Raw genomic sequence first — 26,560 nt, forward strand, 5'->3', positions numbered from 1 at the left:
GAGATGGGTCTAAGAACCCAGTGGTTAAGTAGGAATGGCCCTTTTCACCATTACTTTCAGCAACCCACTTGGGGGAATTTGTGCTTCCAGCCCCTGTAACCATAGGCTCAGATGGATTAGAGGTCCTGGTCCAAGGGGAGGGATGTTCTTCCAGTGGATGCAATAAAGGGTCTACTAAATCTAGGGTTACGGCTGCTACTTGTTCACTTCGGGTTCCTCATGTAAATAGACCAGTAGGCAAAGAAAGAAATTGCCATATTGACAGGGGTAGTGACCCTGCTTATCTTGAAGACAGTTGCTGCTCCATAACAGGAGCAGGAAAGGTATGTCTGGAAATCCCTGGGTTGTTTTTTGGTGTTTTCATTGCCAAATAATAATTATAAATAGGCAATTGAAGCAGCCATAGCCTGATAAGAGCATGATGGCCAAGGACTTAGATATACTAGAAAGAAAGAGCTGGGTTACCTTGTTAGGTAAACAACGTAACTGGGCACACTGGCTGGGTGAGCAACTTAGACCAGTGAGCTGCCTGAAGATGAGGAGAATCTAGAATGGATTCTAGACATGGAGATGATTAAATATCAATTGCAGCCTTGGAACCCACTGTAGCAGAAGGGGCTATCGCTTCCTGTTGTAAACTGTTTCTTTAGGAAGTTGTGACCAGTCACCACCTTGAAGAAACATTGACCAGACAGCGTGAACTTAAGAAGCAGTACGACTGGATCTCAGTGGTGCAAGGCCAAGTGGTACCACAGACTGTCAGAGCCTTGCTCACATATCCGGACCTTGCCATTTTGGTAGTGTTCTGCAGGATGACTTTTAACTCTCAGTATCTGCTTGGCACCACAGAGCTTTTTATATTTTATTTTATTTTATTTTATTTTATTTTATTTTATTTTATTTTATTTTATTCTATTATTTTATTTTATTTATTTTTACTTTTTTACAATCTTTTTTTAATATGAAATTTATTGTCAAATTGGTTTCCATACAACACCCAGTGCTTATCCCAAAAGGTGCCCTCCTCAATACCCATCACCCACCCTCCCCTCCCTCCCACCCCCCATCAACCCTCAGTTGTTCTCAGTTTTTAAGAGTCTCTTATGTTTTGGCTCCCTCCCTCTCTAACCTCTTTTTTTTTTTTCCTTCCCCTCCCCCATGGTCTTCTGTTAAAGTTTCTCAGGAGCCACATAAGAGTGAAAACATATGGTATCTGTCTTTCTCTGAATGACTTATTTCACTTAGCATAACCCTCTCCAGTTCCATCCACATTGCTACAAAGGGCCATATTTCATTCTTTCTCATTGCCACGTAGTACTCCATTGTGTATATAAGGCACAATTTCTTTACCATTCATCAGTTGATGGACATTTAGGCTCTTTCCATAATTTGGCTATTGTTGAGAGTGCTGCTATAAACATTGGGGTCCAAGTGCCCTTATGCATCAGTACTCCTGTATCCCTTGGGTAAATTCCTAGCAGTGCTACTGCTGGGTCATAGGGTAGATCTATTTTTAATTTTCTGAGGAACCTCCACACTGTTTTCCAGAGAGGCTGCACCAGTTTGCATTCCCACCAGCAGTGCAAGAGGGTTGCCGTTTCTCCACGTCCTCGTCAGCATCTATAGTCTCCTGATTTGTTCATTTCAGCCACTCTGGCCGGCGTGAGGTGATATCTGAGTGTGGTTTCGATTTGTATTTCCCTGATGAGGAGCGACGTTGAGCATCTTTTCATGTGCCTATTGGCCATCTGGATGTCTTCTTTAGAGAAGTGTCTATTCATGTTTCCTGCCCATTTCTTCACTGGATTATTTGTTTTTGGGGTGTATTTTATTTTTCAAGTGCAGAAGGCTGCCTGCTTGCCCAGCAAACCAAAGGCCTGGAGAATTAACAGCCCCCACCCTGGGAGCTGCCCTCAGCAATGACAGACAGGAGTTGGTGTATAACAGCTTTGAGACAAGTATTTTGCAGTTTCTTAGCCTTTTTGTGTGGCATAAACTGGCTGCCCACTGTTTCAGGTGGTTCAATATGCACACTTTGTAAGCAACTTGCTCTGCCTCACTTCCCTACTTCTCTGTGATTGCTTGTAACTTCTACATAAGCTACTTCTGCTCAAATCCTGTGGCAGGGTCTGCCTCTGGGAGAATTCAAGCTAAGAGGGCTTCAGTTACTGTTTCTACCTTTATTTTCCTTTTGCATGGATCTCTTATACCTCTCATTTGGGCTCCTGTGGCTCCGTTTGGACTGTGTCCAGGGGCAACTCATTGGCAGATCCTTCTTAACTGAAGGCAATCCAGTCCATGTCGTCTTTAGGCTCTAGGGCAAGTGGGCAAACATCATCCGGGGATAACTAAGAAGACAAACCTCAAGCAACTAAGGCAGCTTAACCAAAGCCGTGTGGCATTAGTAGTAGAACTGGGAATAGAACGGTTTTCTAAATAAGTTGTGTCTTATCACAGAGAAGAGGGTTGATGAAAGTCTCGCCAGCCTGGGAGCACATATGTTAATCTTCGGCCTTCATCTTGCCAGCAGGAACTTCACATCCCTAAAGAATGTGCCAATGATTTCTGAGTGCTCCAAGCTGGCATTCCAGAATTTGCTCAGAAATCACCTCTCAGGCTCTTTTTCTCCCTCTCAGGCTCCTGAGGTCACTGTCCACCGCCCTGTACAATGTGTTCCTGATGAGAATGCCAATGTCTTTGCCCAGGGCGTTGTCTCGCAATGCTCTGGCTTCCCTGGTTGATGCATACAGCTCAGGAATCTTCCACAACTCTTGGCCAGCCATCGCGATGATGTCCCTGGTCAGCATATCCATGTCTTCCCCAAGGGGCTGTCTCTGAGGCCCTCAGAGCTGCCATTCCCAGGATGCAGGACCGGTCAGACCCAAATACGGAGCACAGAGCCTCTTCCAGGCCTCCGGAGCTGCGTTGTTGGCACCTGGGGTTTTTTCATCTTCTCTCTCTTGAGAGCATCTCCTCCAGCTTCTGACCCTCGTGCCCAGATTCCCCGACAGCCTTGATCCAACAAAAACAGACACATCCTCCCATGAACAAACAGCAGCTTTCCTGCACAAAGACGCCTCCATCCATTCTTAAAAGGTAAAAGTGAAACAAAATCTCTCCAAAGGCAACTAAATACATAGAACAGAAAGTGTACTTTACATACAGACAATACTTTTCATGATCACACAGAGCATTCCAGACACAGCAGTGTCTCAAAAGCCTCTTGATTCGCCAATTATGGTCCCAGTTTCATGTTTACATGCCCAATGGCCCTTTGAATGGGTTTCCTGGAACAAACGAGCTTCCGAAGGTATACCCAAGTCTTCTTCTCTTTACACCCCAAATTCCTTTGAAATGACAGCCTGCCTCACCCCACACGGCTTCCTTCATTCCTGTCATGTTTTCAGAGGTCTTAGGACCAAGTTCATGGGACCAGTGGTATCTGCAAAGTCTTCCCTTTAGTGGAGACAGTGGAAAGTCCTGTAGCCTTCCTGGACATACATGAGCACGAATGCTGACCCACCAGAGCCACGGGTCTGGAGCCCTTTTTATCGCACTCATGCCAACTCATAGTCAGTTTTTAAGCTCAGTCTCAGGTTAGCCTCTGGGCCCAGACTACTGACAAATGGTCTTTCTGGCTCCAAGTGCAAGACTGTTGCCTGGTGCCCCTTAGAAAGGAGGGTGAGATTTTGAGAATGGCAGGGCCCCTCCTTGGGGGGCCCCGTGGAGGCTGGCTCCGGACAGCTCTCTCCAACCATTCAATGGGAAAACGACCGTCACAAACTCTCCTTCTGCCAGATTTGATGCCCCCTAGAAAGTGGCTGGACCATATGAGGACAGCTAGGTGAAAGTCCTCACTTTCAAAGTGAGTTTGAAAGCCTTTCTGGAGTCCCTCTCTCAATCCAGACCCAGCTGATAGAAGCGAGTCTTGGGAAAGCTGACTCATCCTGCTTTGCTCAACTTTGCTCTGCCTCCTACTCAGTCATAAATTGCTGCACAGGCTGTGCTGGATAAATTGACATTAAGAGTTATTAAAGGAACGAGTCGAGAGTTTAGAAAATATGCATCCACGGCAGGCGTCGGCGGTCTTCTGGAAGAGCCAGGGCAGGGCAGAGTGACTTAGTGAGCCACGGAGCCAGGGCCTCGAAGCTCCAACAGTGGGAAGAAATTCCAGGGCTCTGGGAGGCCCAGCACAGCCCCTCAGGGAGGCAGCCATAAAGGAACCCAGTGATGAATCAATGTAGCCTTGTCTATGATACCGGGTTTTATGGTCTGTGGGTTTATGTAATTATTTGGGTTTTGCACAGAGATTTGTGTATTTAAGCCTTGCTTTAAAAATCATTGTTTTTATTTTTGGCAGTCTGATGGTAATGAATCTTGGTGGGAGCAGGGTCCCTCCTATCTGTGCGTGGGCAGTTGTAACTCCCCGTCTGTGGTGTTCCCCTGGATCTCCCCCACACCAGAAGGGGCTGGTGAAATTGGATCACACCCAGCCTGGTGCTTCTCTTGCACACGATTCTCAAACTCCTGTGTTGCCACCGAAGTGTTTGTGCGTGGCTCGTCTCCCCTACCAGACGGTGAGCTCCCGGTGTAGGTCTGGCCTTCCCACCATGCTGTGGAGACAGTAGGTGCACATCGTTCGCACGAGTGACCGTGGAGCTGCCTCAAGGGCCGACCGCCGGCATCGGGAGGTAGACGCTTACCTGTGCCTTGTCATTTCCTGTATAAGGGAGCAGGTAGGTTTGTTAGAATTTAGCGTGAAATCGGCTGAGACCTGTTTGTGACTTCAGCGGCCAGGCCGTAGCGCCCCGGTTCTGCAGAAGGCTTACTTGGGTGTTATCCCAGAAAACTGTGGTTGCCAGAGGAGTGACCTCTGGATAGCAGCAGTTAACGTTTAATTACATGTTTGCTGTATGCCGCAGAATGTTCTGCAGGCTGTATGTACATTAACTCATCTAATCCTTACAGCAACTGGTTGAGCTAAGGTCTCTTATTATGCCTGTATTACGGACGAGGAAACTGCGACACATAATAGGCCTTAAGTACCTAAGCAAGTACTTAAGCTAGCAAGTTATGAAGCTGGGATTTAAACTCAGACATTCTGGCTCCAGGCACTGTGCTCTCAGGCAGGACGCTAGGGGACTGTGTAGCAACTTTTGAACACGTACCCCCATCCCCACGCACCACAACCACAACTCCCACACCCTTCCACCCCTCCGCCTACTCTCTCACACATGCACCCACACACCCACTCACCCATCCGTCAAAAATTTAAGTCCCCTTTGGAATAAACAGCTTATATATAATGGCTATGTTTTTAAGAAATCTGTTAAATCTGCTCTGTCCCTCTTCCCAAGCCCCCGTTTTGGCTGTCAGACTTGGTAGAAGAAACCCACAGTGAATAAAACCTCTGTCTGGGATTTTAAAAGCAATAGTGAACACTAGAAATGACGACAGTAATTTGGAGTCCACGGAGTTTATTCTGGAAAAATCAAGATAGGGACTCACCGAAAATTACATGATTTGCGATATGTATTAAAAATTCTCAGTTGCTTTGTTATGTGGCTTTCATATTGGGCAATATTCAGGGAAATTTCCATGTTTTCATTATGTTCCAAATGTTGATTCGTATCTTTATGTTCGATTCCTCCAAAAGCTCTGAAGGAGGTTATTGTCCGTTAGTGTTTAAGAGGGTATCTGCCTCTCCTACTCGTGAAGCTGTCTGAGTGATCTGAATATGTGCTTTTGATCTAACTGTTATCATCACTAGCTGACTGGTGTCGGAAGAGGGACGGCCTGGATCCAGATCTGGTAACACTGGACGACTACTGACCTCTTTGGGACTCAGTTTCCTCCTCTGTACAGTGAAGGGAATGAATGAGAGGGCTTCCAAAATCTGCCTCAGTTCTAATAGCCCATGACTGTGAGTATTTTAAGCCACATTTCTGGATGGCTAACCTTTATGCACATTTTTCTTACATGTGTAACAAAACTTCATCCTTGGCACTGGGTTTTTGGCACAACAGCACCTTCAGACAAGCCTTCTTATCTTGGAAAATAACATTCAGAGAAAGAAGCGATTTAATTTTTTACTTTAGACAAGTTAAAAAATGCTTTTTTTCTCGTTCTCCAAATCATTTTCTCTTCATACCTTTTCTTAACTATTGAGTGGGCAGGGTGTCTGGTCGCCAAATAACCTTTAAACGGAGAGGACCAACTCCTGGCTGCCCCCAGAGGCTCATCATAGCAATCACTTTGTAGATTAGCAGGTCTTTTAACAGGGATAAAATGCTGGTTCTGCCTGCTGGTCCGTTGGCAGATGTCCCGGAATTCACTAATGTTGCATTCATATTCTGAATTTGGGTCTTTTGTCCCCCATTACCTCAACACCTTTTTGCTTTTAAAAAAAGAATCCATGTCAGGGAAAGACAAAAACAACTAGGGGTGAAAACAGTAACAGATTAGCGACTCGGAGCAACAAATGAAAATTGTAGTTTCCTGGTGTATAATACGAAAGTTATGTTTACACTATACCGTAGTCTATTATGTGTGCAATAGCATTATGTCTAAAAAACCCCACAATATACGTACCTTAATTAAAACATACTTTATTGCTAAGAAATGCTAACCATCATCTGAGCTTTCAGTGAGTCATAATCTTTGTGCTGGAGGAGGGTCTTGCCTTGATATTGGTCTGCTGACTGATCAGGGTGTCACAGGTGGCTGTGGCAATTTCTTAAAAGAAGACAACAATGAAGTTTGCCCCATCAATTGACTCTTCCTTTCACCTGAACACTTTGCAGCTGTTGTGGGGTTATTTATTGGCCTCATATCAACATTGTTATGTTTTAGGGTATAAGAAGGCCTGAGGAGATGGAGAGAAATGGAGGAGTGGCTTGTTGGTGAAGCAGTCAGAACATACACAACATTTATCAGTTAAGTTTGCCATCTTATACGGCGGTAGGTTGTGGCGCCCCAAAATAATTACCGTAGTAACATCGATGATCACCGATCTTGATCACAGGAAACACAGCTCACCATAACAAATGTAATGACAATGTATCGTGAGAATTACCAAAATGTGACACAGAGACAGGAAGTGAGCAAATGCTGTCGGACAAATGGCACCGATAGACTTTCTCGAGGCAGGGTTGTCACGAACGTTTGAATTATAAAAAACTCCTCTCTGTGAAGCGCAATACAGTGGAGCACAATAAAACAAGGTATGCCTGGAATATGTGCCAACATCTGTTGAAGACTCTGTGGTTCCAGCTCCTGCCATACTCTCATCTGGAAGTGTGTGACGCGTGCATGCAGTGAGCACAATTTGTACTTGAACAAGTGGTTAATCTGAAAGGTGACTGGCACCAACCATTTCCTGATGCAATCTAACTAGCAGCTCTCTTTCAAGGACAGCACACCCGGTGTTTGTCCATAAAACAAAGTTTGCTCGGATACAGTTGGCCAGGGACATCTAGCTCTGTCCAGTTGCAGATGGAGGCGGGACCTTCATTCAGTGCTGCTGTCCTCATGGGGCACTTGTTGTACTGGGCACTTGCACAGTTCTGTGGCCTGCAGGACGCACGAAGCCACCAGATGGTCAGTCAGCATGGCCATTGGGAAGCGTGGGAAATTATGGGATAGGTTTACAAAAATGTATGTGGGAAGAAGAGGTTGAGCTGTCTTGTGGCGGGGAACGTAGGAAGTAGGCTGACTGCTCTTGCGTTGTCATTTACTCCGTGGTTACATGGCAACAACTATTTATTTTTGCTAAGCACTCCTGCTAGCAAAAATCTTAAAAAATGGCAGTCTGTGTTTAATGGAAAACGAAGTAATGAAATTCTGCTTCTTAAGTAAGTTGATGGTGAATGTATAACTTGCCCTAAAATGTTTGGCAATATTCCCCACCCACCACCAGGCCCACCGTGATATTACTGACCATGTGAAAACCAGAAGATACAAACCTCATGAAGAAGCATCAGCATCTGCTTCACAAAGGAGTCGTTATTTTAAGAAGACCATGCTTAAGGATGACAATTTAATACCTGCAGTGGCAGAAGGTGCTTTGACACATCACTCCGGCAATGATGACTTTTCGTTTAGATCAAAAAATGGTTGTTCTAGGTTAATTTTGCTCATTTTGAATCCCCAATTTTTTTGCTCATATATGAAAAGACATTTGCTAATGTCTTCATGCCATTACCAGAGGAACTTCATCGATAGTGAAGGCTGATTTGTGTTAATGGCACAAGAGCCTTCCAATAGAAGCCATTTAATTCCAACAATGTTTGCGTTTTTTCCAAACGCTTCATAGGATCAAAATGAAGCTTGCAGCAGTTCGTTCTGTTGAAGGGAACGTTATTGCAAATGCTATTATAAATAAGGTTAACGTTAGAGATAAAATTTTGATTTTTACGATGGTGGGACCAAGTATTGTACAAACAATGCTTTTTGGTAAGTTAGGAAGCTTAAGGAACATAAATGTACTTGTGGTTGATTGTGATGCACATATAATTTATAATTCTGTCCAACCAAGCTGCAATATTTTACTGATCAAAACAGAAACTGTAATTGTCAAAATTTACAAATATTTACACATTATCACAGTTGTTACAACAGAGTGACAAAATTTTTGTGATGAAGTATTTTTTTGTATTTATCAAAACATAATGAATTTGATGAATACAAAGCATATTTTAGATGGTAGAACATGCTTTCTCTCCTTGCTGCCAACTATGAGCTGTAGTTTAGGTACGCACGTGCCTTTGAAGAAGGACTTTGTAAATCAACGTAGGGCATTGAACGTTCTATAAAAGATTCTGACAAATTTTGGTTGTATTTTGTTCAAAATCAGTTGGGATTTTTTTTTAATTAGTACATTCAAAGGAGGAAACGTCAAAACTTCAGATTTGAAGCTTTTGGTGAATTTTAATAATTGAGAAAAGAGCTTGTGAAGAGGAAAGCATTAAAATTATCTCTATAAAAGGCAAGGGAAAAGCAGAACAAGTTAAACAATATTAGAACAAACTAAATTTAAAATTTAATTTTGAATTATTATAATTGCACCTTGGAGTACATTAAATTGCAGGAAGAATTTCTTGATAGAACTTTTACTTTATTAAAAACTTATATTCTGTATTGGAACGGAATGAATTCAGAAGGTCTGATGTTGGAACACCTTCATTTGGCAAAGCCTTGAAAATAATAATAGAGACGATGCATTTGGGGGCATTTTGTCTTGTAGCAATAATTGTTAAAAAATAGAGGCAAAAGGCAATTCTTTTAAAAATACTTGGGCTACAGTATTTATACCTTTCAAGATAAAGAACATTAGAGAATGGATGAAGTGCTCTGCCTATCTAAAAGTGGGGTACTAGTGGAAGTGCTGAGCAAGGGGGAGTCAAATCCATGCCCTTTGTGCGTGTCTCTTTGTGTGAGGACATATGCTAGCCCTCTACGGCACTGACTGGTTACTCCAGGCGATGACACCGTACTGCGGGCTCAGTGTTTGGCCTCTGCTTTTAGCAAGTTTGGTACCCAGGGTTTGTGGTAGCCAGGTAAGACTTGTGGAAAGGAACACTGTGTTATGTAGCTTCTATGGAGCAAGCCCTGGGGCAGCTGACCGACATGCAGAGAATTGGCACTCTTTTTCACCTTTCTAGAATGTCCTCTGCCACGATGTCTCTGGAAGACATGTGCATGGGCCATAAACATCTTCATGCCCTATAATCACTCTGTAAGATCCATCCACACATCTCTACCCCAGACTTGTCACCAATTCTCCAAGTCTCTGAGCAAGCAACCACACCACTAGCCATTGCTTATGAATCATTGTAGATTTGTCTCCCAGGCCATTTCTCCTTCCACAGGAAGTGGATGACCAGATGTTCCACTTGAAGTTTGCCTCCCAGGATCATTTCCTTCACCACTGCCTTTCAGGACCATTCCTGAGTGTGAAGTAGTAAGGTAGGCATCCACTTCTGGCTGGTGCCAGCATATCACACAGATTCATCTGTAGACAAGGTCTGTGCTTTACCTTCTTCTGATAACTGGACATAGTAAACTCACTCAGAGGCCATGGGAGTGGGTTCAGGAAGAGGTGGTAAAGAAGTGGGAACAGGAGCCACGGGAACCAGAGCCAGCTGTTGGTAGTTTGCCTGAACTCTCCAGACCTACGTGGTCTTGCTCTCATGTATGCCACTTCCAATGTGTAATGGAATGTTGCCATGCATGTCCAATTTGGTAGTTTGGCGGGTTCAATTCATGATGGATACTCAATACATGATGAACAGTCGGCTTGCACAGTCAACTTGGTATCCTTTGGTGATGTGTAAAGCCTCTACCAGAGGCCAGGAGCCAGCCACGGTCTGCTTTTAAGAATGGAGTATAGTTGTCAGCTGAGGAGTGCACTGAGGTTTGCCAGCCATGCTGATGGGCTCCATTAACACTTTCTTCCTTTGGGTCTGTTGATAATGAGAGCTAAGTGGCAGGGACAGCTTGCATCACAGCCTGAACGCGCTGAAGAACCCTGTCTTATTTTCTGCTCCACTCAAAACTAGAAGCCTATGAGATCCTTGGTAAGTGAACTATAGCAGCACATACCTCAGGATGGTATATATTACTTCAAAGGCAAAAGAGGGCCACCAAGTACCATGTTTCTTTCTTTGTGGTACACGATACAAGGGGAAGTGACTTGGTTCTCACTTTAAAGGGAAATCCCCACACACTCCACTCTACTTTGCTGAATTCCTGGAAACTTCAGTATTGCAGGTCCACATAAACTTTCACGAGGACTGTCTCCAACCTCTGGCATGTGGGTGCCTTAATTAGACATAAAGGGTGTTTGATATGACCTGCTCAGAAGACCAATTAGCAAATTACCATCAGTATAATGGATCAGCATGATGTTTTGTGAGCTATTGAGATTATCATGACCCCTCCAAACTATATACATGCATGCATATTAGATAGGTGACAGATAGATAGACAGATAGATAATGGATAGATAGATAGATAGATAGAGTCTTGGGATTAAGGGGTGGGCTAAAGGTAAGTATTGGCCCTGACAGCAAAGATACAAAGTGGACCTAAGATGTGTTTGTCATCACCTCATCTGAAGTTTGCCATAATGTATAGTAATTCTTCATGACCCATCTGACCTTTGCTGTAGCCAAAAGTGTGAGTACTTAGGGATGTGGTAAGAATCACCATCCCTTTGTCTCTCACATCTTTGATGGTAACACTGGCCTTTGTCATCCCCTGGAGATGCTTTGCTTCTGCTTTACTCTCTTGAATGAGAGAGAATCTTAGGGGGGAGAGGATAATTCCTGGGGTTTCTACTTGGTTCTTCCTACCAAAACAGCCTTCACTTCACAGATTAGGAAGCTAGTGGACAGCTTTTGCTACTTTCTCTGTGTACCTATGTCCATTGTACAGTACATCTTGAGTTAGAGATACAGCTGCCAAATGGGTCCACCATTCCCTTGGCCCTACTGTTGGGTGGGTTCAACTCCTTCTAACTCTGATCTCTATAAGGCCCTACTCGAACTGGTGGTCCACAGTGGAATTTTGGGTTTCTGTATGGTCAGTGGATGTGTAGCTGGGAAACCAGAATGAGGCTTATGGATTGTACCAATATCAGTTTCTTGATTTTGATACTGTGAAGTTGTGTAATATGTTAACAATGGGCAAGGGGGGAGGGTATTTGGAACTTCCCTGTACATTTCTCTGTACCTCCTGTGAATCGACAATTATTTCAAAGCAAAAATTTTTAAATATAGTTGTAGTTGCTTGCTTTGCTGGGCCATTGAGAGGATCAGAGTAAAAGGCATCTAGTGCAATGTTTAGCACAGGGAGGGGTTTTAATCTATTATATCCACACAGACACAAACATATATACATACCTGCATTTATGACATTCCTAGTCTCCTATGAGTGAAATATGGGCATTGAGTTGTTTATCTATCAAATATAATATGTATGCCTCACTTAGTACTCTTATTTCCCTGTTGGCCCAGGGCAACAGGGCCAACCATAGCCTTGGTCCCCAACCAAAGGTGCTATCCGGTCCCCACCCCACAGAACCTGGAACATGTACATTACGGTGAGGCAGTGGTGAGGCACCACCTCAGTGGTGGTAGAAGGCAGTGATGGTGGTGTTTAACAGTGGAAAGAGCAGAACTGAGGAACAGAGGGGTCTGACATGAGGATGCTGGGAAGACTCAGGGGGGTGACTGGAGACTTCACCTTTGATTATACGTCAAAGAGCTGTGGCTCTGGCCCATCATGGACAGGTGTGCCATGAAAGATGAGACTGATGTTCATCTTGCTACTAATGCTTGTTTAAGAACCTGGGCACGATGTCTAAGTACATAACTAAAGTTGATCTTGACGTCATTACCTGATTCATTATAGTGATTTTCTGGTTGTTTTTATGGATCATTGTAAAACTAGTTTTGAATGAAATATGTATCCTTACTTTTTCCATCTTAATTTTTCAGAATGCGTGCATCCTTCAGTTGCTAAGTAACATGCCTATAAAGTGTTATCACAGAGGTTCTATCTGAATAATTTCTGTAATCACTTAGGAGATTGCTTTAATAGTATATCATCCTAAATGGTAAGAAATGACTAATTCTAGGCTGTTTGGAGAAAACTGACTGAAGTATTTCCTCAAAGGCAGGAGGTTCATCAGCCAAGGAGCATAAGACGGAGCACATGGTATACGCCTCGCTCACTGCGCCTCCCCGTCACAAGTTTATCACTGTGTTTCGTGCCTCCAGATGGAGCACACGCTCACCAGGAACTTTCTAAAGTTCCAAAGAGCCAAAGGATCCAAAAAGAAAGATTTTTAAAAAGAAGTATTTTGCTCTAGTGGATTGAAAAATTGCTTTTATCACAACCATAAATGAAGCATGATTCAGAAGTAAGGCAGTATTGCTCCAGTTCTCTCAGGGCAGAAACACAAGCAGAGCTGAAGCATGGAAGTCTCATAACCATCCTGATCAAGGGGAACGCTTGACGAGAGACCCATCAGTGTGGCTGCAGGAGGTCTCCTGTGTTATGTCATCTTCTGCTTTTTTCACAAGGGTGCTGGAACAGGTGGCCAGGAGCTCAGAAACATGCTCATCTGACCTGGGGACCAACAAGACAGAATTTGTGATTCTGAACCCCCAAACACAGGCCAGGTTTGTGTGGTTCCCAGGGGCAGATTCTACCCCAGTCCTGACCGTCTTCCAGAAGCCACAGTCCAGGGCTGTGTGTATGAGCACCACAGCACACATTCAGGTGTCCCCTAGTTTGAAGAAATTGTGTCCCTTAACATTTCCTTCCCTTCTGTTGACTGATTTCCCTCCTCTATCACCAGACGTTTAGAAAGACTGGTGCTGCTCGCACTGGCTATGCTGTCTGGCCCCACATTTTCTCTTCTTCTCATTGCAATCTACATCCTTGCTCTCCTCCCCAAGTAATCACCAAACTGCTCTTCCCGAGGTCTATTGTGACTTCCTAAATGCCAGATCCTTGTCCTATTTTCGGCCGTCCACCTGAAGGACATCCCTGTTGTGTTGGACGTGGGACACTGTCTCCCCCTTGCAGCTTGCTCCTCCAAAGGCCTTAGTCCCTGGCTCCTCTCTCTTGGTCTGTCTGTCATCCCATGTCCTCATCCTCCTGTTCCTCTCCCCATTTCTTCTTGGTCCCCTTCGATGACCCTCCTCCTTCTGCCCTGTGACTGTTGGCATCCTAGAGGATTAACCTTTTAGCAATTCGTTCTTTTACTCCTTCCACCTGTCCCCAAATCCAGAGCCATCTTGTGCATCCTACTTGGTGCCAGGCACTAAGCTAGTGCAGGAAATACAGAGATGAATGAGATCCAATCTTCAACCTCACCGTGCACACTAAAGTCTAGAGGGAGCAATAGTGTGTACTGTGGTATAAGTTTGGACCAGAAGAGGTGGGGGAAAAATCAATTCTGCGTGATGGGAAGGAACATGTACATAATACACTGGAGTATTTACCATGTTGCCTAATCGTTAGATGTGAAGGTCTGTCAGGACAAAGCCAGGGCTTTCCACAAGAAAGTGTGTGTGTGTGTGTGTGTGTGTGTGTGTGTGATGTTACATGCATGTGCGCCTGGAAGCCTCGAGCAGTTGAGGAGCTGTTCCACTCTAAGAAGGGGACCTTATTTTACTCAGGAAGTGCTTCAAATGTAACTTACTGGAAGATTAGCTGGGGGAGGCTAGCTTTGCCCCAACTTGCAGATGAGTCAGTAATTATTCGTATTCCCCCTTTGAACTCTATACTCCAAATTATTTTTGTGTTTCCAAGGGTGATTTCAAAAATACTTAACAAAGACACCAACACAGATCAATCTGGATGAGTGACTGAGCATGATTCCAGAAGTGCTTTTTTGTGCCATAAGGGAAATCCTTTAGATCATGGCGGGGGGGGGGGGGGGGGCGGTGTGTGAGTACGTGTGTGCATGTGTGTGTATGTGTGTGTGCATGCATGTGTAGGGTGTCTGGAGGGAGAGGCTGAGCAGCTGAGTTAGAAAGGAAGGGGACAGAACAATTTCACAACTATCTGAAGGTACTTCAGTATGTTAATATCCTGTATGGTCATACAGAGGCAATTTTGCCTTCCTCCTGAGACTGAAAATTCTCTAAGAACAGATTACACAATCTTATTTTAAGGTCAGCTGACTAGCAACCTTAATTTTCCCTTTGACATGTAACCCAACATATTCACAAGTTCTGGGAATAGGATGTAGACGTTATTAGGGGGTGTGCATTATTTTGCCTACTATATGCACCTATGAGGCAAACAAAACAAAACAAAACACACAACGCTCCTAACAGTGTGAATGGCTAGTTAAAATTTGGGAGACATTACCTGAAAAATACTATAAAGTAAATATTATCTATTTGGAAGATTCTCTTATATGACTTGAAAGTAATCTGATAGATGCTAACCCTGATGATCAAGACAAAAAAGTTTGAATGAAGTTGTTCTATGAAGAAGAGGTTAGAAAAAGCAGTATCTTAAAAAGTATGTGTATAAGTAATGCACTTAATATTTTAAACAGACATTTGACTATTTTTGCTATATCCTTAAAAGTTATGTGCTTGAGTTGGCCAAAACACTTTTTAAAGATATTTTTCTTAGAAAGCAAGATCGTCTGATATTGTGGTCACCTTATATTTGAGCATACAGGATAAACATTTCTTTATTAAAGATTTAATATATCCTCAAAATAAAAATTTAAATGGTTAGGAAAGTAGATGGTAAAAAATAAAGGTGTGTGTGTCCTGACCGACCCCAGTCCTACCCTCCAGAACTAACTACTATGAATAGTTTCTTGAATATCTTTCCAGAAATGCTCTGCCTTTAGGCCTACATGATCTAGCTCTTGTAATACTCTTCCCTTGCTCTCTATGCTCCAGCCACTCAGCCTGCTTTTTGTTTTTCCAAAACATCCGGATCATCCCCGAAGCCCCAGGACCTTTGCGCTTTCCATTTATCTTCTTGGAATGTCTTCTCTCATATCTCTGCATGCCCAGCTATATCTCATCTTCCAGAGACCAGCTCAAAATCCCTTCCTCAGTGGAGCTTTTCCTGTCCTCATGTGCCCTGCTACCACATAATACGGTTTCTCTTGGTCAGTTTGGGTGGTCATAATAAAAATACTATAGACTGAGTGACTTAATATTTTCTTACTCTTCTGGAGGCTGCAGAGTCCAAGATTAAGGTGCTGACCAACTCAGTTCCCCCAGCGAAGTCTCTTTTCCTGGCTTGTAGAACTTTTCATTGTGTCCTGGCCACCTGGCTGGGGGTGGGAGGGTGGAGGAGAAAAAGAAAAGCAGGCACTCTGGGGACTCTTCTTATAATCCCATCGTGAAGGTTCCACCTCATGACTCATTTAAACCTATCACTTTCCAGGCGCACCTGGGTTGCTAGGTTGGTTGAGCATCCAACTTCAGCTCAGGTCATAATCTTACATGATCTCATGGGTTCGAGCCCCACATCAGGCTCTGTGCTGACAGCTGGGAGCCTGGACCCTGCTTTGGATTCTGTGTCTCCCTCTCTCTCTGCCCCTTTCCCCCACTCGCACTCTGTCTCTCCCTCTCAAAAAGTAAAAAAATAAACATCAAAATAATTTAAACCTATAACTTTCCAAAGCCCCCTCCTCCACATACCATCTGCTGGGGATTAAGATGTCAACATAGGAATTTTGGAGAGGCACAATTCAGTTCATAGCACCATGCTGGTTTTCAGAGCACACAGAATGCTACTAGCTGAACTTAGCATCTCGTGTTTTGCTGTTCATGGCGCAAGCCCATCTAACGAACACAAAGCTCCCCCTGAGGACCCTGTCAGTCTTTCTCAATGCTTCCCTCTTTCGAGCCTCCATGAGATGTCCCACAATAGTGCCAGCTTTGAGAAGAAACTAGTGACAGATTTTACTGACGTGTTTGCCAACAAGATTATTTCAGAATCTCTTGACTACTCATAGACTTTGTCTTGCTTTCTCCACAAAAGAATAAAAGGAATTCTGATAAGCACAAGTAGGTGTCGAGAGCTCCTGATTTTGGAGGCACTAAAGCACAGCACTGCTCCTCAGAGCTGTGTTAAACTCCACAGAGTGAAGGCCTTTGCGTGGCTGACATCCTAAGACACCGCTCACCTGCCCAACCACGTGAAAAATGAGTGTTGAGGACTTTTTCCTTGATTGGAAATGCACATGATAATGAAGAGACAGAGGCTCAGAGAGGGTAAGTGACCTATTCAAGGTCTCACCGCCTGTCACAGAAGGAGCTGGGCTTAGCATCCAGGTCTGGTCCCCCATGGAGAGCTTCTTCAGGACAGACTCACTGTCTCTTCTCCCTTTACTCAAACAGCCAGCCAACCTCCATTCAGATGCAGTTCCAAGCAATTGGCATCAGAGGCCACCCCTTGACTCCAAAAGGAAGTGGGACAGAAAAAATTCCAGATGGTTCCCCAGGGTATACATCCACCTGCCACTGAGTTGCTGGTTGGAGGCAAGCCTGTGTTTGGGGCTTGTGACCAGGTCCCAAGGGACCTTGTTCCCTTGGGTAGCCGTGGACACGAGGTTATGTTAAGAAAAGCTGATCATAATGAAGGGGAAAGGAGTGACTTGAACTAGGCTGGTCAAGCCAGCTGATGGGTGGGGCCCACTGGGAATTCAGGATCTTGCACCTGAGATGCCACATGAAGCATGAGGCCCTCTCTCAGGGTCTGCCTCAGTGAATTTTCACCATGTCCGCTGAAAACACAGACACGCACAACTAATGTATTCATTAGAAAACAAGCCTTTGTAAATTCGCAAGTAAACAAGTGGCAGGCAGCTTGCATTCCGTTATCAGTTTGTTTTTAGGAGAATAAAACCCGCAAAACGAGCAACAGACATCTTTCTCCTGAGCGTTCTTCTCAGCTCAAGTGCACAGTGAGAAAGGAATGGAGGGTGAACGTAATCCAAAGCTTCCGGAATGCCTCTCAGCCCTGGGACGGCAGCCTAAGTGCCTTAAGATAAACAAGGACTAGGTTTTGAAAAGCCTCCAGTGGCCCTTTGCCGTTAGGTACAGTCACATGAAATTCCCGAGACCTCTGGCAGGTTCTATTGTGCCCACACCAGAAAAACCAGAGCAGTTCCAAGTCTGGAGTGAACTGAGCACTGAGGTGACCCTTGTCCTCTGCACATCTGAGGAGGCTGACCCCAGTGCTGCTGGAGCCTCTGATGCAAGTCTGATATAACACTCTGCTGACTGCTGATTGTACCCCACACCCATCTCCTTTCCGCCGAGGATTTCCACTCTCACCCCGTTGTGAACAATGGGGTGAAAATGTCAACAGAGGTGGTGGGGAGCGTGCTAGTCCCTTTATGGTCTGACATAATTACCCCCCCCCCCGCCAGCCTCCCAGGGGAGTGCTACATACAACATTTATTTATTCCTCACATTTCTAGAGGCTGTGAAGTCCAAGTTCACAGAGCTGCCAGATTCAGCGTCTGGTGAGAATGCACTTCCTGTGTCTGTCTTCTGGCTGGGTCCTCACATGGCCGAAGGGGTGAGAGAACGCTGTGGGGTCTTTTTATAAGGGCGCTAATCCCATTAGGGCTCCACCCTCATGACCTCTCCAAGGCCCCACCTCCAAATACTATCACATCAGGGATTAGGTTTCAACATAGGAAACGTGTTGAAACACGCATTCAATCTATTGCACAAAGGGGCACAGAAGGAAGCATAAGGGAAGTGAGTGGGTTTTGGGGAGGGGAGCGAATGAAAAGGGCTTTGGCATATGGTGTGGGTTGCTTGTTGAGTTAGGTTGCATAATTCACCCCAATACTTTGCTTTTCCTTGTACCCACACTCTGTGCCTGGTGCCCTTGCGGCTCCTCCCACTAATATATTTCATCATCTCTGACTTTGGGTTTGGCCCATTGACTAGCTTCGGATAATAGAATGGGGCAGAAGGGAAGTGACAATGTCCCCGTTCCCAGCCTCAACCTTAGGAGGCTCTGTGTGACTCCGCTTGCATTTCCGCCTCAGCATTGCCATGAGAAGAATTTTCCTCAGTGGCCTGTTGGTCCTAGGAGGAGAGGCATGTGGGGCACAGCCTGGATCAATCCAGGTGTGGCAGAGATCCAGTTATGTGAGCACATTCAGCAGAGATCATCAGAACTATCGGGTGGGTCAGCTAACCTCCAAACACACGAGAAACAGCAAAATATTGCTGTTTTAAGCCCCTGAGTTTTAGAGGAGGGCTCGGCAACCAAAAAGAACAAAATCTTGCCATTTGCAACGATGTGGATGGAACTAGAGTGTATTACGCTAAGGGAAATAAGTCAGTCAGAGAAAGACAAGTATCACATGACTTCACTCATATGTGGAATTTAAGATACAAAACAGATGAACATAAAGGAAGGGAGGCAAAAATAATAGAAAAACAGGGAGGGAGACAAATCAAGAGACTCTTAGATACAGAGAACAAACTGAGGGTTGCTGGAGGGGTGTTGGGTGGGGGCAATGGGCTAAAGGGGTGAGGGGTATTAAGGAGGACACTTGTTGGGATGAGCCCTAGGTGTTATGTATAAGTGATGAATCACTAAATTCTATTCCTGAAATCTTTATTATGCTATATGTTAACTAACTTGGATGTAATTTAAAAAAATAATTTAAAAAAAGTGAACTAATATACCTACCTAGCAACTACAATCCCTTTCTTCTTTGGTGTTGTAGAGTCCCGATTTTGTTAAAGATTATAATGTGCCATTATTGGTTTAAGGCAATCATGTCACTTCTGTTACTGTTTGCTAGATAACTTTCCTTCCCAGGCTTCCTTGCAGCTGGTGGTGACCAAGGTGACCTAGTTCTGGCCAAGGAGACATAAAGGGAAATCTTACTTTGGGGGAAGATTTTCCTCCTGATAAAAACAAAGCTCTTTTCTGTCTATCCCTTTCTTTCCTATTTGGGTGCTGGTATGGCTGTGTGATATCTGGAACTGTGGAAGCCATCTTGTCACCATGAAGTCACATGTTCAAGGATGAGAGGTCCACACACTGCAGATGCCCAAACAGGGTGAGAAAAGCCTGGGCTTTTGACTGCATTGTTAAGCTTCAGAACAAACCCTGGGACCATCTACCTCCAGCCTCTCACCAAGAAAACAGTGATCGTCATTATGGTTCAAACCACTGTCGGCCAGGTCTTCTGCAATGGCAGCCCAGTGCATTGTTGGGTGGTAAGGGTACGGTGAAGGTGGAGGAGAGGGGTGTGGGTGACAAATTACGGAGGTGTGTGTCATAGTGCTGTGAGAAGCACACTGAGAATTGAAGAACTTTTCCTAATTAGCTGTGTAATCTTGAGTAACTCACTCACCCCTCGGGGCTGCAATTTCCTCTCTGGAGAGAAGGCATTTAACTAGATGATCTCTAAGGTTTTCACAGCTCGAACACTGACTCTGAACATACAGTCAAGTCTCTGAGTACCACAGCTGGGCAAATATTCACAGAGGATTTTGGAGAATTATTAATTATGCCCAAAGAAAAGGCCAGAGATAGTTGTTCTATAGCAAATGCTTAGCTCTGGGCTTGTAAATAATGAGTTTCTTCTTCGTTTCTGAGCTCGTGTCCAATGTAGGTCTTACCTGCTCTAGGGGACTTTCATCAAATGCTCATTAGATGCCTTGTTTATAAAAAATGATTTGCATGCAAGGAGCAAATGCTTCCTTTTCAGGAGCAGGTGTTGTGGGATGAGGAGAAACATGCTGGCTAATGCCTTGTCATCCAAATTCACAGAAATTTCTGGTATCCTGGGCAGGTTTGACACCATTCTGGGAAGAGAACTAAGAGACACATCTTCTGAATAAATTAGTCTATTTATTCAGTTTCTAGTTCTGTAGGGTAGAGCTTTGGCAGGATCCCAGAGAAGCATCAGCTGGGGAAAAAAATCACTTTATTTTCTGCTTTAGCCAACAGCATTTTCCTGCCCGGACTCGGCAAAAACGGACTTGCTTAGCTTTGCAGGCTCCTCCAGCTGCCACTATTTCTCTGTGGCCTTCTGCTAACACATGCCCCCGGCTCGGTCAGATTTCTTCAGCTCTCGTATTTCCCCCCCTAAAACGATTTTTCTTTAATCTGTCCCTGATTTTCTCTGCAGTAATATACACAAGCTTACCTTTTCCCCCCTGTTTCCTTCCAACTTCCATTATCTCCCTTGCTCGCCCTCTCCTCTTTTCTCCATCTACTGCCACGTTCTGAAAGGTTTCTTTGACTTTTGTGAAGTGATGTCCCTAAAATCTCATCAGAACTCTGGGTGTCATGATTATCTGATATCATCAAGCAGACGTGTTTTGCCAGCTACTATTTGCTCTGCAGAGAGAATTGCACACTTATGGTCTTGCTCTGTTGGGCAGAGCAGTGAAGACCAGCTGAGCACGTGGATGTCATTCATTTACATACACATTTTACAAACCTTTATTGAAGATGACCATGGAATTCGAAAGCACTGAGCTAAGGACTATAAGGAGATACAAATTACTTTCTGCACGAACATGTCCTGTCTGGAGCTTCCAAAGAGGAGGAGCAGGTGAGAATTTTGAAAGGAAAAATTTTCCCTTCTAGCGACACATACCTTAGGAGATACCAAGATTAAATGTATTTTATCACAACTGATTCGACCCAGCTGACGTGGACCCCAAACCAACCCCCTATTGGACCCAACTAAAGATTCTTTCCTGAACAATGAACAGTTGGATCTGTTTGAACCCACCAGATACAGACCTGTAGATTGATTTCTGAGGTGCTGTTTTTCAACCTTTAATCACCGTGAACCCCTCTTTCCAGGTGACACAACCTGACTTTCCTCCCTCAGCTATTCAGCGAATTTCTTCACTCGTGTGTGTTTCCTTGCCAGGCAAGTCAATAAACTTGGCTTTGTGGATTTTATTTATTTTATAACTCTGGTCGTCCTCATTTTATTTGTTTTCAGAATATAGGCTGTAGGGGAGCCAACTAATGTTTAACATCTGGCAGCAGCACAGAAGAAATTCTGAACATTAAAAACGACTAAAAGAAAAACAACCTAGCCCAACCAAAAAACAAGCCAATAACAGCCACAGTAACATCATAACAGCAAATCTCACTCGGGAGACAAGGCCCTGCTAGGAAATGAGACCCACGATAACTTCCCAGCTCAGGTCATTTCTGACCAGGAGCTGGTTTCAACTGGATGAAGCCAATTTCAACAGCGGTCTGATCCAGATCTGAATATTGTTTTCCATGTTGGTGTGGCTTCTTTGTTCTGTTTAACATTCCAAGTTTAGCAGGCTGGTAAGGAACAAAGGCCATAATTTTAACAAAAATTACCTGCCTTTTACTTTTCTAATTATTTACCGGGTACTGCTGCAGCCTTTGGTTCGTTTAGGTAGGAATTATGCACCTTTGGCTCTTATATTGTGATACCTGGATTTTCTCAGAAGAATCCTTTCAGAACTTGAGTTCGTTTTGCTTTGTGATCTTATTAAAGAAAGTCAGGAGATTTTTAGTTCCGATCAGGGTTTCTGCAGCACATGTCTCAAACTCTGGGAATTATTGGAGGCCTGTACATCATTCCTCACTGAAGGAAACATCCGGCACTTTTCCCATACGTGTACTTTCCTGCTACATCGAGATGCTATTATGATTTGTTTTCCCCCTTATGGCAGATTACTAATATACCACATATTTGTGAAGGGAATTTATTGAAAATATAGCAGAATCCTTTTAATGTATTCCTTGTAGCTTTAAAGCAATACAGCCCAATCACGTTTCTGCCTCTGGCTGTTCCTATATTTTAGGGATTTTGGTCTGCAATATAAAGTACACAATGCTTTGCTTGTCCTAAGTCAGATGCGACTCAGTGTCTTTAATGTGACCTTCCCTGTTCCCGGCTTGTTGTCATCTTTAAGTAAATGTTTATTCAGTGCCTACCACCCAGGGCTTTACATTGGGCATATACAAAATGGTGTTTGAATGTATTCCCTCTGCCTTCTGAGAGCTCAAGTGAAGCCATCTTCCTCCCTCCCTCCCTTAAACGTTTGTTAGTGGGCAGAAGAGTGAACATAAGAGGAATCCTTTGATAATTCAAGAGACAAGCCAGAGCAAAGGACCCACTCAGGAGTGAATGTTTAATGGCATGTTTCCAGAATATAGGCAGGAGGATAGTGCAAATCAGTAGAGGCAGTATATCAAAGGAAGGAGGGAAAATAATGGTTATTTCTCTTCCTTTTGTAGAAATCTTCTTATGAGACATGGTTTCTTGAAGCTATCAGCTATCAATTGCTGCATAACAAATGACCCCCAAATTCAATGGCTTTATTAAAACAGCAATGATTTATTATTTCCCGTGATTGTTAGGGTTGAAAATCTAGGCAGTTCTGTCGCTTGTCTGGCAATAAGAGTTGTAAGAGTTTGGGGCTGGAGGGTCTATAATGGCCTCACTCGCTCTCAGGAATTGATGCTGGCCATCGGCTGGGGTGTGTCTGTTCTCCTTGATGTGACCTCTTATCTTCCACTACACTAGAGTGGGCTTTTTCACAGCAGAGTGGTCTCACGGTCTTGAAGTCTGGGCCCTGGAACTTGTACGGTGCTACTTTTGCCACATTCTATTGGTTCCAAGCAGGACCTAAGGACATTCAGATTCAAGAGGTGGAGAAATAGGTTCCACTTTTTTAATGGGAATACCAAAGGGACATAGACCCGGGCAGGTGTGATTCATTGGGGACCATTACTCTAACAATCTATCACAGCAGAAGCGGGGTCAGAAGACTGGGAATGAGCAAGGAGGGGGATAATTTAAGAACCGAACCTTCAGGCTTCCCCAGAACCTTTGTCCTTGTGTTTAATTATGGAATCCTATGTGTCAGAAAATAATAGGTTGCCCCCAATTATTTGTTTCTGGGGATACAGACGCAAAGGGATGTCTTAGTGAAGGAAAAATGAGGGATGCCTACACTCTTATTAAAGTTTGGCATTTAGGGAATACTATATAAGACGGAAAAGCAGAAAATATTTAATTGCCAAAGAGATGAGGGGAAACAGAAGATTTTATCAGGCCAATATATACACATTCCAGATTATGTATGCACATTGGAACACACATATGAGATGCTTTCTGCTGTAACATGATTTTAATTTTATGGTTGTAGCTTTTAAAGAGCATTTTCCTTTCTGTGTAGCCCTGCACTTCAGGGAGTCTGTCACTGAGTGATGAGCACATGGCTTTAACTGCAAGCCATGTGGGTCCTTTTGTTTAAGTGTCTTAGAGTCATAACCTCAAGTTTCCTCCACATAATCAAAAAAACATGTTATTCTTTATTAAAGGAATGGATTCTAAAAAACCCGTTATAACTGATTTTTTTTTTAAGTTGAGTTTTAGTAATGATTCTCGTGGGGTTTCTGGGTGGCTCGGTCATTTGGGCGACAGACTTCGGCTCAGGTCATGATCTCACTGCTCCTGGTTTGGGCCCCGCATTGGGCTCTGTGCAGATAGAGCTAGGAGCCTGGAGCCTGCTTCGGATCCTGTCTCTGTCTCTCCACCCCTCCCACACTCAAGCTCTCTCTCTTCCAGAAAAAAAAAAAAAAAAAAAAGAAATGATTCTCATAGCACATATTTGTACCTTTCTCATCAATCCTTAACTTTCCCTATATTTAGATTCTGAATCTAACACCAATACTCTTTCCTAGGAGTTCTTCTCTCAGCAAGTACTATTGGCTTTCCACTGGAATGTCTAAAATACTGAAAAGGTTGATGGACTGAATTAAAGAGGTGGCTTTAGTTTGCCTTTCCAGCATATCATGATTCTGTTTTATCTGTGTGCAGACGGGAAACAATGCAAAATAAAGGTAAGGTGCCACAGAGATCATACTTATGTTTTTATTCACTGCTAATTTACCTGTGAGTTTTACCTTGGCAGGACTAGTAAAACACAGGTAGTTTATGTTCTCTCTTTCCATTGTTACCAAAAACCACTTCCTTATACACTGCCCTAACTTCGGGCTTCTATAGACACTTTCCTGGTAGACCTATAACTGGTAACAGTTTGAAAACTAGTCTTCAAAGGTTTGGAATAGCAACTTAACCCACCTTTATTATATAAGCGCCATCTTTCTTTTTGGAGCCAGGACAACTCCGGTAAACAAGAAAACAAACAAGAAAATAAAAATCACTCAGAGATGACCACTCTTTATTTTTTAAAAATGTTTATTCATTTTTGAGAGAGAGACAGAAACCGAGTGCTAGCGGAGGAGGACCAGAGAGAGGGAGACACAGAATCCGAAGCAGGCTCCAGGCTCCAAGCTGTGAGCACAGAGCCCGATGCGGGGCTCGAACTCACAAACGGTGAGATCATGACCTGAGCTGAAGTTGGACGCCCGACCTACTGAGCCACCCAGGCACCCCCAGAGATGACCATTTTAATTATGTCCCAACCTGAATCATTTTTTTGAGAAGTACTCCAGTGAGCCTATCTAAGCCTCTTCCCCTGACAGTCCCTTCAAATTACACAAACAACTGTCTCTTCACCGATCAACCAAAGGCAGCAAGCAGCGCGAATCCGTCATGAGTTGCCCTGCGGTGGTTCTGCATCAGTAGGGACTTGCCTTTAGCACTCCGGGTGGGTGTTGAAGATACTTCTTAGTCCCTAGCTCTCTCAAGGGAGTTTTGGGGGTAATTAGACTCAGCTGACTTTCAATATGAACAAGATCAAAACCAAAAATTTTCTCATTCTTGAGTTACTGTAGTTGGATGAAAGTGAAGCCGTTACCAAGTGCAGCATCGGGTCTTGCGGCCCAAGGCCACCAGCAGAATGTCACAGTCTCTGAAGCTTAACGATTTCAGCCTTTATGTCGCCAGTTCCATTTTCACAGCCCGACGCAATCAATTTCCACAGTCCACCGTGGAGGTGAGGATGGCAACGCCACACATTTCTACAACGGATGCAACATCCTGTCATTGGCCAATTATTTGCACAAACACTCAAAGTGTGCCTGCAACTCTGGGGGAGGCAGAGACCTCCTGAAGTGTCTCCGCTCTGCAGACGCTCAGGTGCTCGGGTCCCCTGCTCCAGACCAGCAGCCGTTTCAGCTAGCCACCGGGAGGATGTTGCAGGGCCAACCACGCAGAGTGGAGGCCAGTGGCATGTGCCTATTCGGCAGAAAAAAAACGACAGCTCTATAGAGCGAGCGCGCAGATGACACCCCCTGGTGTTGGTGAGGATGGAGTAACAGGCACACGCTTAAACCGCTGCCGGGGCCTCTGCGAGAGCAAGTCCCTGGGACACTCCGGAAATACAGTGACAGCGTGGTTATGTGTCACTACTTTAAGTGGCTGTGGAGAGTGTCATTGCATGGATGCACCATAATTTATTTAACTGTTTCCAATTGTTTGCTATTATAAACAGTGTGTGATCAACGTCCGTATGCGTATTTCTCTGTGAAGTTGACCCATTAGGTCCTTGGCAAAAATCCTCACGAACGGAAATCTACAGCGCTGGTACATGGTGTCAGGTGACCGTCTAGAAAGTTGCATATAAGATTATAAGTCGATGGCCTATGTTTTCTTGCAGTTTTTAACTAGAATGTGCATTTTTACATTCAGATATTTGCTCCACCTGAAACTTATTTTGGTGGTAAGATGCCATTTTTTTCCAAAAGACTAAGTCAGTTTTCCCTACTCACTTTCACCCTCTACCAAGTTCTCATTCATACTTGAGTCTGTTTCTGCATTTTGTGCTACTGAGCTTTGTGCTAATTATTGTTTAATGCTTCAATTTTTGTACTTGTGTGATATGTTTTAATATCTAGTAGGACAATTATTTGCTCATTATTCTGCCTGGCTATTTGTTCATGCTTATTCTTTCAGAAGAACTTTGATATCAATTTTTTTTTTCCATATTAAAGGGAAAAAACTCTGAAATTTTTTTTTTGCTTGGGACTTGCATTGATTTCAGGAGAGTTGTTACATTTTCACAATACAGAATTTATTGTTCCATTTATTCAAAAATAGAATTTA

The 26,560-nt window shown here is 43.9% G+C and overlaps 1 long non-coding RNA gene across 6 annotated transcripts in view; it reads left to right on the forward strand.

The window, feature by feature from the left end:
- The window catches only part of LOC113600914 (uncharacterized), a 41,601-nt gene extending 17,891 nt beyond the window's left edge, over window positions 1–23,710 (forward strand). For 2 of the 6 annotated variants that reach the window (XR_008294929.1, XR_003422022.2), the window contains 4 exons: window positions 5,771–5,923; window positions 9,870–9,966; window positions 12,679–13,193; window positions 17,981–23,710. This is a non-coding gene — a long non-coding RNA (uncharacterized LOC113600914). The remainder of the gene's footprint in view (window positions 1–5,770; window positions 5,924–9,869; window positions 9,967–12,678; window positions 13,194–17,980) is intronic. The other 4 variants (XR_008294932.1, XR_003422023.2, XR_008294930.1 and 1 more) reach the window with 3 other exon arrangements.
- The last annotated feature ends 2,850 nt before the right edge of the window (window positions 23,711–26,560 follow it).

The sequence above is a fragment of the Acinonyx jubatus genome, chromosome A1 (genome assembly GCF_027475565.1).
Source record: "Acinonyx jubatus isolate Ajub_Pintada_27869175 chromosome A1, VMU_Ajub_asm_v1.0, whole genome shotgun sequence".
NCBI lineage: Eukaryota > Metazoa > Chordata > Mammalia > Carnivora > Felidae > Acinonyx > Acinonyx jubatus.